We start from the raw sequence: 12289 nt of genomic DNA, 5'->3' as shown, positions 1-12289 counted from the left end.
TCCATAATTGTTTCCTTTGTTTGGCTGAATGCGTTTAGATAACATTGGCTTTTATGTGGTCTGGATGTTAATAAGTTTTAAATTCCACAAGCAAACCGAATCGAGTCTCGTATCTATGAGCAACGACATTCGGATCCAATATTTGGGTCTTCCTACACAACTCATTCATATCTCTTTATTTTTTAATTTATATAATGTGAAAATAATGTAATAATATTTTTTTATAATATTAATAGCTGTTTCAGGTTAAATGGGCGTAATTTCTAACATATTATTGAATTAAACTCCACTGCCAATTTTCTGGAAATACTTTTAATTTTGTATTATCTTTAAGAAGAAAAATCCTGGGAAAAATGTTTTGAAACCCGTCGTGAAGTTAAATAAAAAGTATTTGCAGAAAATTGCTTCCTCCATTTAATTTAATACTTGATAGCAATAATAGTAAAATATATTATAAATTGTCCTTTTCGTAACACTGAGTATATTTTAGAGAAATAATAGACGATTAGTAGACTAATTATAGTTGAGTAATTACTATACCCGGTGAAAACCAGGTCTTTAATCGCTATGATTACCTCTTGCATATTACCTTGGTATCGAAGAAATAACGAGGATTTACGCTTATTTTTACTCCAGATGTATGACTCAAAGAGAAAATAAAAAAAATTTTAAATTATTATTTTTTCTTCTCATTACAGGCTATCAACCGACTAGAAGCTCTGCCAGGAGTCAACATTCCCGTTTGGTCCGTCCTTGAAAGGGATATGGAACGCAATCGTAAGTTGAACTTGTTGTCATCTCTACTTTCGTGCATGCTCAGCAATGGAAAAGGTATTTTTAACGCCTTTGTTATCCTACGGAAAGGGCTCAGACGTACAAATTGGTTTACTTTGTTCGAATTGGTTAGTGAACATGTTTCATTCTCTATAAAATGTTTCATTGGGAAAAAATAACTCTGGATCTGGAATCGAACCATCGACTTGCGCCTTACGGGCTGTGCAGATCACTACACTATCTGGGTTCTCCAATTGCCATGGCAATTTATCCCACGTTCAACGGCGCTAGATGTCAGGCCGTATCTTCATGGAAGACCACATTCCCTTAACCCGTTTTTGCCCATAAGCAGCCTAAGTTGCCAATGGGCATTAATCGGTTATAAATACCCTATCAAAATACCCAGTAAGGATTATTAATACCCTATCAAAAGGAGGAAACTTTCCGACCTTAGGCAATTTTAATAGGTGATTATTAATGGATGTTTCCCTGAGCTCTGTGCCTCATGCATGCATTGGTAATCTCAGACGATGTAAAACTCCTGACTACTCGTATAGCATCTAGGTCCGTGTGACGTCACGTGGAGAGGCATCGCATGGGCGCCAATCTGGCCTTTTTCGAATGAGGTCGAAATTGACCATTAGCATTCGTCTAAACTGGGACTTCTAAAATCAAATAATTTGTGTATCATGAATACAATATTGTTGGGTAACGAATCGCAATCAATACCTTTCGTTTTCTTTGATGAAGAAACTACCCTAATCCGGCGTCGGCAATAGCCTGCTTTTGTCGAAAGGTACAAGGGAACCACGGCTTAGCGCCCTATCCAACGGACGCAGTGTTATATCTGAATTGCCCTCCACACAATTCTCCACCAGGTATCTGAAAGCCTTTGAGAAATCTCCACCGCTGCCGGGATTTGAATCCGGGCCTGCTGGAGGGGGTATTTTTATTCTTTAGTTCCCATTTCTTGTGTTGAGTTTCTAGAGTTCTTGATTCCCGATATCCTTAGATTCTTTGTTACAATGGTGGACTTTACATTGAAAATTAAATTTATTACCTTTTAAGGTGGATTTGCGATAGTATTTTTGTGATGATTACCTTCTGAAGGCGACTATAATTTGCGGAAATGTTTATGATTTTTGCAACGTTATTGCGGAAACGTATTTCGGTTAGTAAACTATTTTTAAATTCGAATACTTTTTCTACCTACTCAAATTATTCCGCAAGTTCAAGACGAAGTGGTTTTCATAAAATAAATTAATTTATGTATTTCCGACTTTAAAGAAAAAATCCTCCCCTAATGTCTGCTAAACCTGACCCACCATTCGTCTTGCACCCGTATTCTGTTCGACTTCTGTTACGTTAATTGCAGTTACTATCTCCGTGTATCACATAAGCTGAATCCTTTTCAGCCTCCACTCCTTTCATCTGCCCATATCGACCCCTTTCATTCAAATACCAGCCCGCATTTCACTCCGAAAGCCAGTAAGGGCCGACTCTGTGTGCAATTTGTATCCTACGAGACCCTCAAAGGCCATTACGTCAGTTAAGTGAGGTCGAGACACCGCCATGGCGTGCTTGTATAAAAGGATTTGTAAAAGGCCAGCAAATAGCACTGGACGGCCATAATAATTTTTTTTCGAGCCCTGATACCATTCCTGGTGATTCTAATGTAAAATGACCTCCTGAATCCGAAAATGCCATCCGTTACCTCCATCACTAACCATTTTCGGGGGAAGACCCCCTCTTATTTCTATCACTTGGCGATAATTTGGAGGGATGAGAAGGATTATTTTAGCATTTATATTTCCTATCAGGTTTTTGAGTGGAAAAAAGTTCTAAAATATGAACATTTATGGCAAGGAAGTCGACTTGGGGGGGGGGGGATTCGTTTCCGTAAATGTCAAAAAAAAACAAAGACTATAGTTTGACCTGGAGTTTGGCGCTATGCGGTGGAGGAATGAAAAGACGAGACGTTCGAGATGTGGGTGTAGAGGAGAATGGAGAAGGTGAAGTGGGCGGAGAGGAGTAAGAACGAAGAGGTACTTGTATGATCTTAGGTTTTCCCGGCGTATCAGTTGCAGAAAAGTTTCTCGGGTTTCCCACCGGTTGATGTCGTCCATGTCTCCCGAAGTTTCGATCCGCGACTTGCTGATCATCCTCAGGGGATCGTCCGAATGATGGCTAGAGGATGAAATGAATGTGGCTAGAGTTCGGAAGATCCCCTGAGGATGATCAGCAAGTCGCGGATCGAAACGTCGCGAGACATGGACGACATCAACCGGTGGAAAACCCGAGAAATTTTTCTGAAGAGGTACTTTGTACCTTGGGTTAGGAGAGCAGATTAGGAGGAGATACAGGGTTCGGATGGAAAGAGTAGCAAGTGGGAAGGCGATGGTATGGTATTTGGATGAGGCGACCGACACCTAAGGTCATTTTAAGGGAAGGGAGGAGATAAACCCGGTGTCGGCATTAGCCTACTCATAACGAAAGACGCCAAGAGGACCACAGCTTAGCGTCTTATCCGACGGACGGAGTGCTGTGCTTCAGGTGCCCACCAAAAGGCACTAAAGCAGGAATCGGTCAGCCTCTCCACCGGATCAGGTTTTTTATACCTGAAGTTTCGATGCATCGTCATCAGGGCTGATGAGTGTCCACAACCTTCGGCCCTAATGAAGATGCGTGAGTGGATCATCTAAACGTCGTCTATGGAAAACATGACCCTGTGGAGGACCCGATAAGATTTCCTGCGACTAGTACGACTTTTAAGCCTACGAGCGATAATAGCATATTTACATTTATTGCCATTAGAAAAAATCCCCTGACCTGGGAAACGAATCGCGGGCCTTTGACTTTCCGGGCATCTGCGCAGTTATGGCGCTATCCAGGTTCTTTAAGTTGATTGTTTGAGGCGTTACTTTATGGAATTTATTCATATTGAATGAAAATTAAATTATATTTTTTCCATATTAAAAATGTGGAAAAGAATGAAATTTTATATGTGGAAAAAACATTAATTTTAATTCAACAGCTCTTTAATTTCAATGGAAATTTTACCGAGGTTTATATTTCTATATGTTAGGACCTCGCGGTCATTAAGGATAGCAATGCGGGGGAATAAGGACTTCAATTCCCATAACAATATTATTTAGGCTCATGGTGTCCCATTTTAGTGTATTTTTGCGGGGTTGTGGGGTTGCAGTACAAGTGTAGTTGTACTAGTATAATGTATGTTTGAAAAAGTACTTACGTCAAGTTTCTAGATATAACACGGTCGAGAATCGGGGTGGTGTGGTGGCTAGAGTGTTGGCTTCCCACCCCGTCGACTCGGGTTTACATCCCGGCGGTGGCAGAGAATTTTCAGAGACTACCTGTTCCCTACTTGCATGTAATGTGGACGACATTTCAAGCGCAACACTCCGTCCGTCGGATGGGACGTTAAGCCGTGGTCCCGTTGGCGCATTTCGTTAAAAGCAGGCTACTGGCTACGCCGGGTTTCTCTCCACCCTTCCTTCCATACCCTTCCCTCATGGAGCATGATCGTTTGAGCGGAAGTAATGAATTTTTTTTAAGGAGTGCTGCGGAATGGTGAAGTTTACTGTTTTATTCGGAGTTTGCATCGATGTATACTTTTTATAATATGTTTTGGTTTTTCCCAAACTTCCGGGAGCACATCCGACGCCCACGCATTTGCCGGAACGGATTCTCCTCAGCCCTCCTCTCTTACCCTTTTTGAGTCTTCCAATCCCTCACCTCCCACGCCCTCTCAGCTTTTCCCTTTTCATTTTCCGAGTGAAGTGACCCGAATGTATATACATATGTATTCGCTGTCTTCTCTTTTCTGAGTCACTTGAATCCCACGCCTCAACGATAAAGTCGACATTTACGTCACTTCCTAATCCTGTACCCTGGCTTAACTCTCGAGTATAACCATTTCTTGAGCCGTACTGAGTTCAGTGATATAGGCATCCCTTTTCGTTCTGCAATATACTGTATATACGGTGGCGCATCCAGGGGGAGACACAGGGGGCACGCCCCCCCACCCCCCACCAAACCGATTAATTTTAGCAGAAAAGTATTAACCTATAAAATGCATGAATTCTCTCACACCAATATGTTTTAGCAAAACAGCCTCCCTACTACCCTTCAACTGTGTAATTTTAAGTGCCAAAATAGCATAAAGTGTGATTTTTAGAGATACATGTTCAATGTCCGTATTTTCCCCAGATAGAGGTTCCACCCCCATGACCTCCCCACAACTCATGGTTCTGATTACGTCCCTGCTGTGGGCCGCCGGAAAAATGTGAAATATTTTAATAAGCATAAATAAACGTAATTTTAAGTTTCTTTAAGATTAAATCTTGAATAAATTCTTCATTACTATTAACAGCATTTTTGAAGTAACGGAAATAATAAATATATGCATTCGTTACCAAAACAAAAAAAATAATAAAATGTAAATAATAACTTGTAATAAATAATACAGAGAGTAATTTTTCACTTCTAAAAAAAAGTTAAGGAAAGTGCGTTCCGGCACTGCTAATATTTCCATGATGTCACTGGTTTTATGCTACATTTATTCTTTTGCAATACCTCGACGTGTGGTTGAAATTTGAGCATCGCGCGGCGCCAAATCTTTTCACCTCATCCCCTTCCCTCCCCGAATCTTCGTCCGTGTACACTTCACACTTCATCCTCGACATCAGCCCATGCAGATTCCAGGCATCGCCTTTCAAGCTGACATTCCCTTTTCCCCAACCCTTCCTCTTCGCGAGCGATCCTGTCAGCGGTATTAAGATTGCCCTTTTCAAACACGTCCCTTAAACCCCTTTCTCACGACCCTGTGACACCCCTACTAGAGAATCAGCTCCCTTGTGTGCATTTACATTTGGGACATCTACATTTGAATGGCTTTTCGGACCAAGAATAGCAAGAATAAAATAATATGCATACTTTTTCGCAAATGTATTTCGCGACGAGACAAGCTCAGAAGCTTATTGCATCATTTTTAAGGCTACCGTGCAGTGTGCAATCATTGGTATATTTGTAAAAAAATGAGGTCTGGAAAATTTTCGGCGTACCTACTGCTTCAAAGTTAACTATACTAATATTATTGCTGTGAAATTATTCTACCGGTTGAGGAAGGCGTTAATTGAGCACCTGTGTCCTCCGTTTTTCATCTAGAAGCTTCCTCTCCTCACCCACCGTATCCAGCACTTCGTCGTACTTGCGTAAATTCACCACAGCCGGAGAGGTGGTATATATACGCACCGGAGGTTGGACGAATCAGGGGTATATAAGCCCGCTAAAATTGAGGATCGTCGTCGTCGTCCTCCTCCTCTCCGTCCACTTCACCTCATCCATGTTTAGGTAGGTTTGAGTGCATTATGTAAGAAGTATAATGGTAGTCCCCTCACCCTTCGTGGAATTTCCACTTATATTCACTATAAGACCTACTCCCTCTCATTCTATCTAAAAACCCTATTCTCTTCCCTCCTCTACCCTCGTTTACCTATCATTCTACCCCCTAGCAAGTTTTCAATATCCCCTCCCCGCTAAGTACTCACTCCATCCAAACATTCTGTCTCCTCCGTATCTCATTTAGATAATGCCACCATGTCCAGCACTTCGTCGTTCCTCCCCCTCTCCGTCCACTTCACCTTCTCCATTCTTCTCCGTACCCACATTTCGAACACCTACTGTCTTCTCTCATCCTCCTTCCTAAGAAATCATGTTTCCGCTAAGGTATTGCATATGGCGTGAAATAATTTCCAGGTATTGTAATATGATTTCAGAAAGTGGAGCCTGAGATTTTTTTTTATAGCCGACATTGGTTGTTAATCCACCTTCATGTCTCTGTAGTCCGTGAATTTTCTCATGGTAGTATTTATTTTAGGATAGCGTATTGAGTAAAGAATATTCGTCTCTCGCGCTCGCGTTTTATCTTTGGTATGTACCACCGGGGGCGTTACGATAAATGTTTGGAGAAAATCAATTTCCGCGGCCTTTGCTTTCCTCAAGGAATCCGTGAGTTTTTCGCTCATTTTTTTGCTGCTCTTTTGTTTTAAGGCGGCTATTCATCACGGCTGCTCTTAACCAAAGCAAAACGCGGCCTTTTTCAGCGTATACTGCTACTACTCCATGTTGTAATGTTTTTACAAAATCCAGCTAGTTTGTTTAAACAGTAATCTCGTTTTAACCTTTAATAGCACGTAATATTTAAGCAATATGCTAGAAGAAAAATGATGCTAACTTAATTTCGAATTATGGAGAGAAATAATTAGGTAACATTATGCGTTTACTCACGGTCTGAAATTGCTTCATTTCTCTCCAAAATGCAATGATTCTGTTTATTTTGCTTACTTTATGAGAATACCTCGGTCGTTATTCGGTAGAATGTTTTCTGTGTAAAATGAAATTGACGTGGTGCACAAAATAGTATGCATATCATTAGCAGGCTATGGTCAATTATGCAGCCATTTCCATGTGAACGTCAAAGATATTTGGAGGACGAAATGCCTAGCTAAGATCAATGTTTTTTTCTTGTGTAGAATCTTCTCAACATTTCTTTCAATCAGTAGTATTTTCAATCAAATTGCGTTGTTTGCTCTGGTGTCATGGTTAACAAAAGATATTACGGTCAAATAGCTCTTTTATGAATTTTTTGCCTAAAAATTTCTTATATATGCATTCGTTTTAACCAAAACAAAAAAAATGTAATAAAATTTAAATAATAACTAGTAATAAAAAACACAGAGTAATACATATTTCACTTCTAAAAAAAGCTAAGGAAAGTTCGTTCCGGCACTGCTAATTTTGCCATGACGTCACTGGTTGCATGCTACATTTATTCTTTTGCAATATTTACGTTTCACAGTAAAATAAAATTAGAAAATATTAAAGTTTGCCCTGAATCATGTAGGTATTTTTCATTTATCCGCATAAATTATAGTTACCCATCTCGGTTAGCGTTTTCCACTAGTCTCAAAAATCCCTGTTAAATTTCGCATTAAGTCCTTCAGCCCTGCTAGCTGTGTAGTATTCACACTTTCTTTCTCAGTATCGCACAATCACTTTCTCTCTCATTCTTACGTACAATCGTTACGTATGGTGTTATATAAAGAGTCAGTAATTAGTTTTTGAGACTAACATGCATTTGGTGGCCGTAAATACGTGATTTAATGAACTCGAGGACATTTGTTAAAAATATCTGGAACGTAGTAAATGTGGGCACCTCCTATTAAATAATGTAATCTCGACTCGCGAATTAATCACGAATAATGAGCGCATCGTTGGGATTCAAGTTGATGTTTATGTGCATCTATGATATTAAGGATGAGATGATTCGTAAAATTCACGTCTCGTTAGCTAATGAATTCATGTCGTGTGCCATCTATGTGCGTGTCGACTGCCGCAGGTTTTGGAAACACTTTGAGAAAATCATGACGATTTCGTGAATAATTGTTCTAAATACATGCTCTTCAAGGAGAATATTAAGTCTAGATGCCACCTTCTATTTCCCGAATGAATGCTAGCGAACTGTAAATTCAACCTTTGACTCTGTTGTGCCTATTTTTTGGCGTACAGGTCCGCGTATTCCAAGTCAATTGTTTTTGTTGGCGTCCATTGTGAAAAGAGTATTCATTTCATGCAAGATCCAATTCTCTTTGATTGTTGGCGCCTTATTCTGCTCGTCTTGTAGATTCAAACGCTTTTCCAAAGACGGGCTTATTTTATTTCTAGAAGTGCATGTTCTTGTTATATTCAGGAGCCATCTTTGAGGATCATGCTTGAAGCATTAATGCAAGCGTTATAGATATCTGGAATGAGACATATTGGAGGCTACGTGTTATATTTCCTTTTGACAGAAGTTCGCAGCTAATGCTTTGATTGCCTCTTTGACTTTTTACTTGAACGAAGGAAGCGCGGGGACTCGCATGGTCTTTTATGAAGCCTGTGTGACATTTTAGCGCTGGCATTTTGATATATTTTTGCAACCAAAGGATTGACATTTATTTTATTTTTTGCCTTTGTGTGAATATGGATAGGGTATCCGTTTGAAATGAGTAAATTTGCCAGCTGCGGTGATCCAAATAATTTCTCCCGTCAGAGATTAAACGCCCACATGTATCGCATATTTTGAATGTTTAAACAAATTGATGTGAATGAAGTTTAGTTTCCTAAAATGATGTGTCCTTCCATCCCCTTAGAATTCGTTGGGGCCATGCAATACCTTCTTCCAGCGATTATTATTATTAGTATTATACATTGCTGCAAGTAGGCTATTGCCTGGTGGCAACATTAGATGTACATGAATAACAAATGTGTACATACCAGGTTTCTATCTATCTAATACAAAGTTTAGAAACAGAATAGACACCCATGGTAAAAATAATACACTAATTCTAATCTCATACAACTAAGAATTTAACATTGTCCTAAAAACCAATTTCAAACAATCCATTAAATACATTAATTCTAATATAATACAACTAAAAAATGAACATTGACCCAATTTCGCACTCTCCCTTTTAAACCACTATGTAATTAATCAATAAGTGATGCACACTTCTTCCTAAAAATTATTATTATATTATGATTATCATGCGGACATCAGTTTTAAACCTGCAATTGGTTAATATGCCGGGAATACCGGGACTTGCCACGGTAATAACTTTACGGAGTCACCCGCAAATTTCCGGAAATCGAGGGATCCGGGTTCGAATTCCGGTAAAGTCGAATGATTTTTTTCTCTGTGGATTTTTCGTGCAATTGGATACATGGAAAAGTGAATGATTTTTGTGGAAAAGAATGCGTGAGATATTAAACGCCCAGATCAGTTCTTTCCCGAACAAGTATTTTGTGATCAACCTTCACTGCTGAAAATGAATATATGTGATCTGAATAAGATTTATTTCTTTCGCTTATATAATAGCGACTAGTTTATTGGAAAGGAGATAGTTTAGTTGTAGTTTACCGTACAAAATATGGAATTAATGTCAAAATTAGCCAAGTTAAAAAGTTTTTTAGAAATCAAAAGTTCCAATTCTTACTTAAATGTAGCTGGTATAAATAATATGCGTTACATATGCTAGGAATTGGTAACACAGCTGCAGTTTGATCTTTTTGTGCCATCAAATGTATGCTAAATTGAAGCATCCTTGTACGTCAAGTTACAGCCATATTGTTATTATTAATTCCTTGATGGTAAAACCAATGACGAATTAATAGCCATTTCGCAATTTGGTCAATTCCGAAGATACCATATTGACAGGGTGAGCTGCCGCATGGTAAAAGTTGAAGTTAATAAAATTTTGAACGCCTAAGTTCTGAGTTAAAATTAGGTTGGCTCATAATTTCGAAAAACAGTTTACCTGAAAATGTTTATGGCATCATCATCGGTATTTATCAATCCGGTGAAGATAATTTGGCGGAATAACATGCATTTCGAATAAATGAAAGCTATACCTCTGTTATTCCGTATGAAATTTATTTGTGATCGATTTTGAAGTATAAGATCATCCTCACGAACCGCACAAGAAGATTCTCACTCCATGTGAGTCTCCTCGGTCGCAGATAAACTTTATGTTTCATAAAAAAACGTTTTGGCCTCATTATAATCATTCATTGGGTTAAAGATGTAAACATTACTTCAATCTACGTATGACAGACGAATTAAGACGGTGTCGTAACCAGAAAAACTATACCTACTTCGTCAAATTGTTATTTTTAGTGATTAAGAGTAATTTACAATGTTTTGCAGTAATTTAGAATAAATTTCTCTAACCTTAACTTAAGGGTGGCTGGCGATATTTGGTGGAACTAATAACATTGTCACAGATACACAATCATTATATCTGTGATTATTTTCCCGAAATTACTCTTAATAATTAATTATCGTAATATATTTTTATAGCTCTATAATTTGTTTATACGTGTCAAAATTATATCCCTATTTCATTGTAAGCCCTAAAGAAGGAAAATAAACTTCCTAAAACTCTCCGTCGGAAAAAAATGCTTTTCTATTATTTTTTCGGCGCATGGCTTACACTCCAAGAATCTCATTTACTATAAAAAAAAGAGTTCAAGAAAAGAAGTGAAAAAAAAACTCTTTTTGTCGAGCATATTCCTCGAATATTCGCCTGGCAAAATCGATTCGACGAAGTGGGTACAGTTTTTTTTTCGGCCACGACGTACTCTTCATTTGTCCCTCATACGTAGCTTGAAGTAATTTTAAATCCTCTCATCCAAGTTCTCAATAAAATTTTTGGATCACGGGGCATCACATAAATCATCGGACAATCCTTTCCACTTGCTAGTAATCATCGTTGGCACTTCATCGGGATGATTCTGTTGGCTCGCTGCGACGAAAGGTTTGCTCTCTGATTTCCGAAGGACACATTCAGTTCACGGCGATAGGCATTTGTCATTCTCCGCACGCGGAGGATTCTCATTGTCTTCCGGATGCAAGCCAAGGTTCCAGGGGTTCTCAAATAGGACGCCGTTGTGTTTGTTTAATCTTGTGACCCGCATTGAGCCGTCATGCATTAAACTGGTCACAATTGTTTGTTACCAAAACGACTTTGAAATATTTTCCCGTACGGCTAACAATGGCTTGAACAACTAAGGATGAAATTTTTAAAAAATGGTGTCCTCAATTTTCCTTCGTAAGAATTAAAATTGTCCTAATTTCCCTGCTGATTTCGTTTTGGATCTTTCACCAACCCTACTGTGGAGTAACTTTATTATGATATTAGCCAATTAAACTGAGGATCTTGGGTTCATCCAATGTGGGTAGTTGCAGTGAGAAAGGTATTGAAAAATATAATTTTAGCTTTTAATTGTCAGCCGTAGTGATGTGAATATCGCTATTGTGATTCAGTACAAAAGTACTGATTGCAATAAGTGGATGGAATGACAAAGAAGTCCCCTAACCATTAAAAAACATTTCCTTGCGTTTCATTCGGGTATTTCAAGTTCTGGGGTGAATTTTGAAGTTATAATAAACAGCGGACTTGATGCCGCCCTATTCCAGTCCAAACCGTATCTAAGCCCGTGATTTATGCTTTGAAAATATAATTTAATTGTGTATGAGGTCATGTGAGCACTGTGGAGTAAATTATAAGTCATTTATCATAATTTATTCGTCATTAGTTAAGGTTTCTAACCAGAATAAATTTTATACTGCTCATCAAGCTTCGAGTTACTCAACGGTACGAAATGATATTCTCGTCGCAATTTGTTGACTTAACCTCCCACCAACAGCGTTGTCTCTTTTTCCCTAGGTTTTCCACGTGAATTATATTGCGCGTCTGTCTCTGCTTCAGCATATTTTAAGCGCTTAAATTTACCATCGAGGCGTTATGTCCCTAGTAACCGCTCTTTTATGGAGTCAATTTCCGCCGAGCCGTTGTAGGTACGTAATTGAAATTGTCCTTGTGTTTATGCAACCCGCAGGTCACGATTCTGCCTCGGAATTTTTATGTACACGACCAGCTCGCTCTGTTTTCGG

General features: G+C 38.9%; 1 protein-coding gene across 1 annotated transcript in view; it reads left to right on the top strand.

Moving 5' to 3' along the window:
* LOC124161247 (protein FAM43A) overlaps positions 1 to 12289 on the top strand; it is a 126926-nt gene that overhangs the window by 55347 nt on the left and 59290 nt on the right. Inside the window, exon 2 of the mRNA XM_046537530.1 lies at positions 699 to 777. The gene's annotated coding sequence lies outside the window, so the exon portion shown is untranslated. The remainder of the gene's footprint in view (positions 1 to 698; positions 778 to 12289) is intronic.

This window comes from Ischnura elegans, chromosome 6 (genome assembly GCF_921293095.1).
Source record: "Ischnura elegans chromosome 6, ioIscEleg1.1, whole genome shotgun sequence".
Lineage (NCBI taxonomy): Eukaryota > Metazoa > Arthropoda > Insecta > Odonata > Coenagrionidae > Ischnura > Ischnura elegans.
Note: the sequence above shows the minus strand (reverse complement) of the source record. Positions and strands in the feature narration are given on the sequence as shown.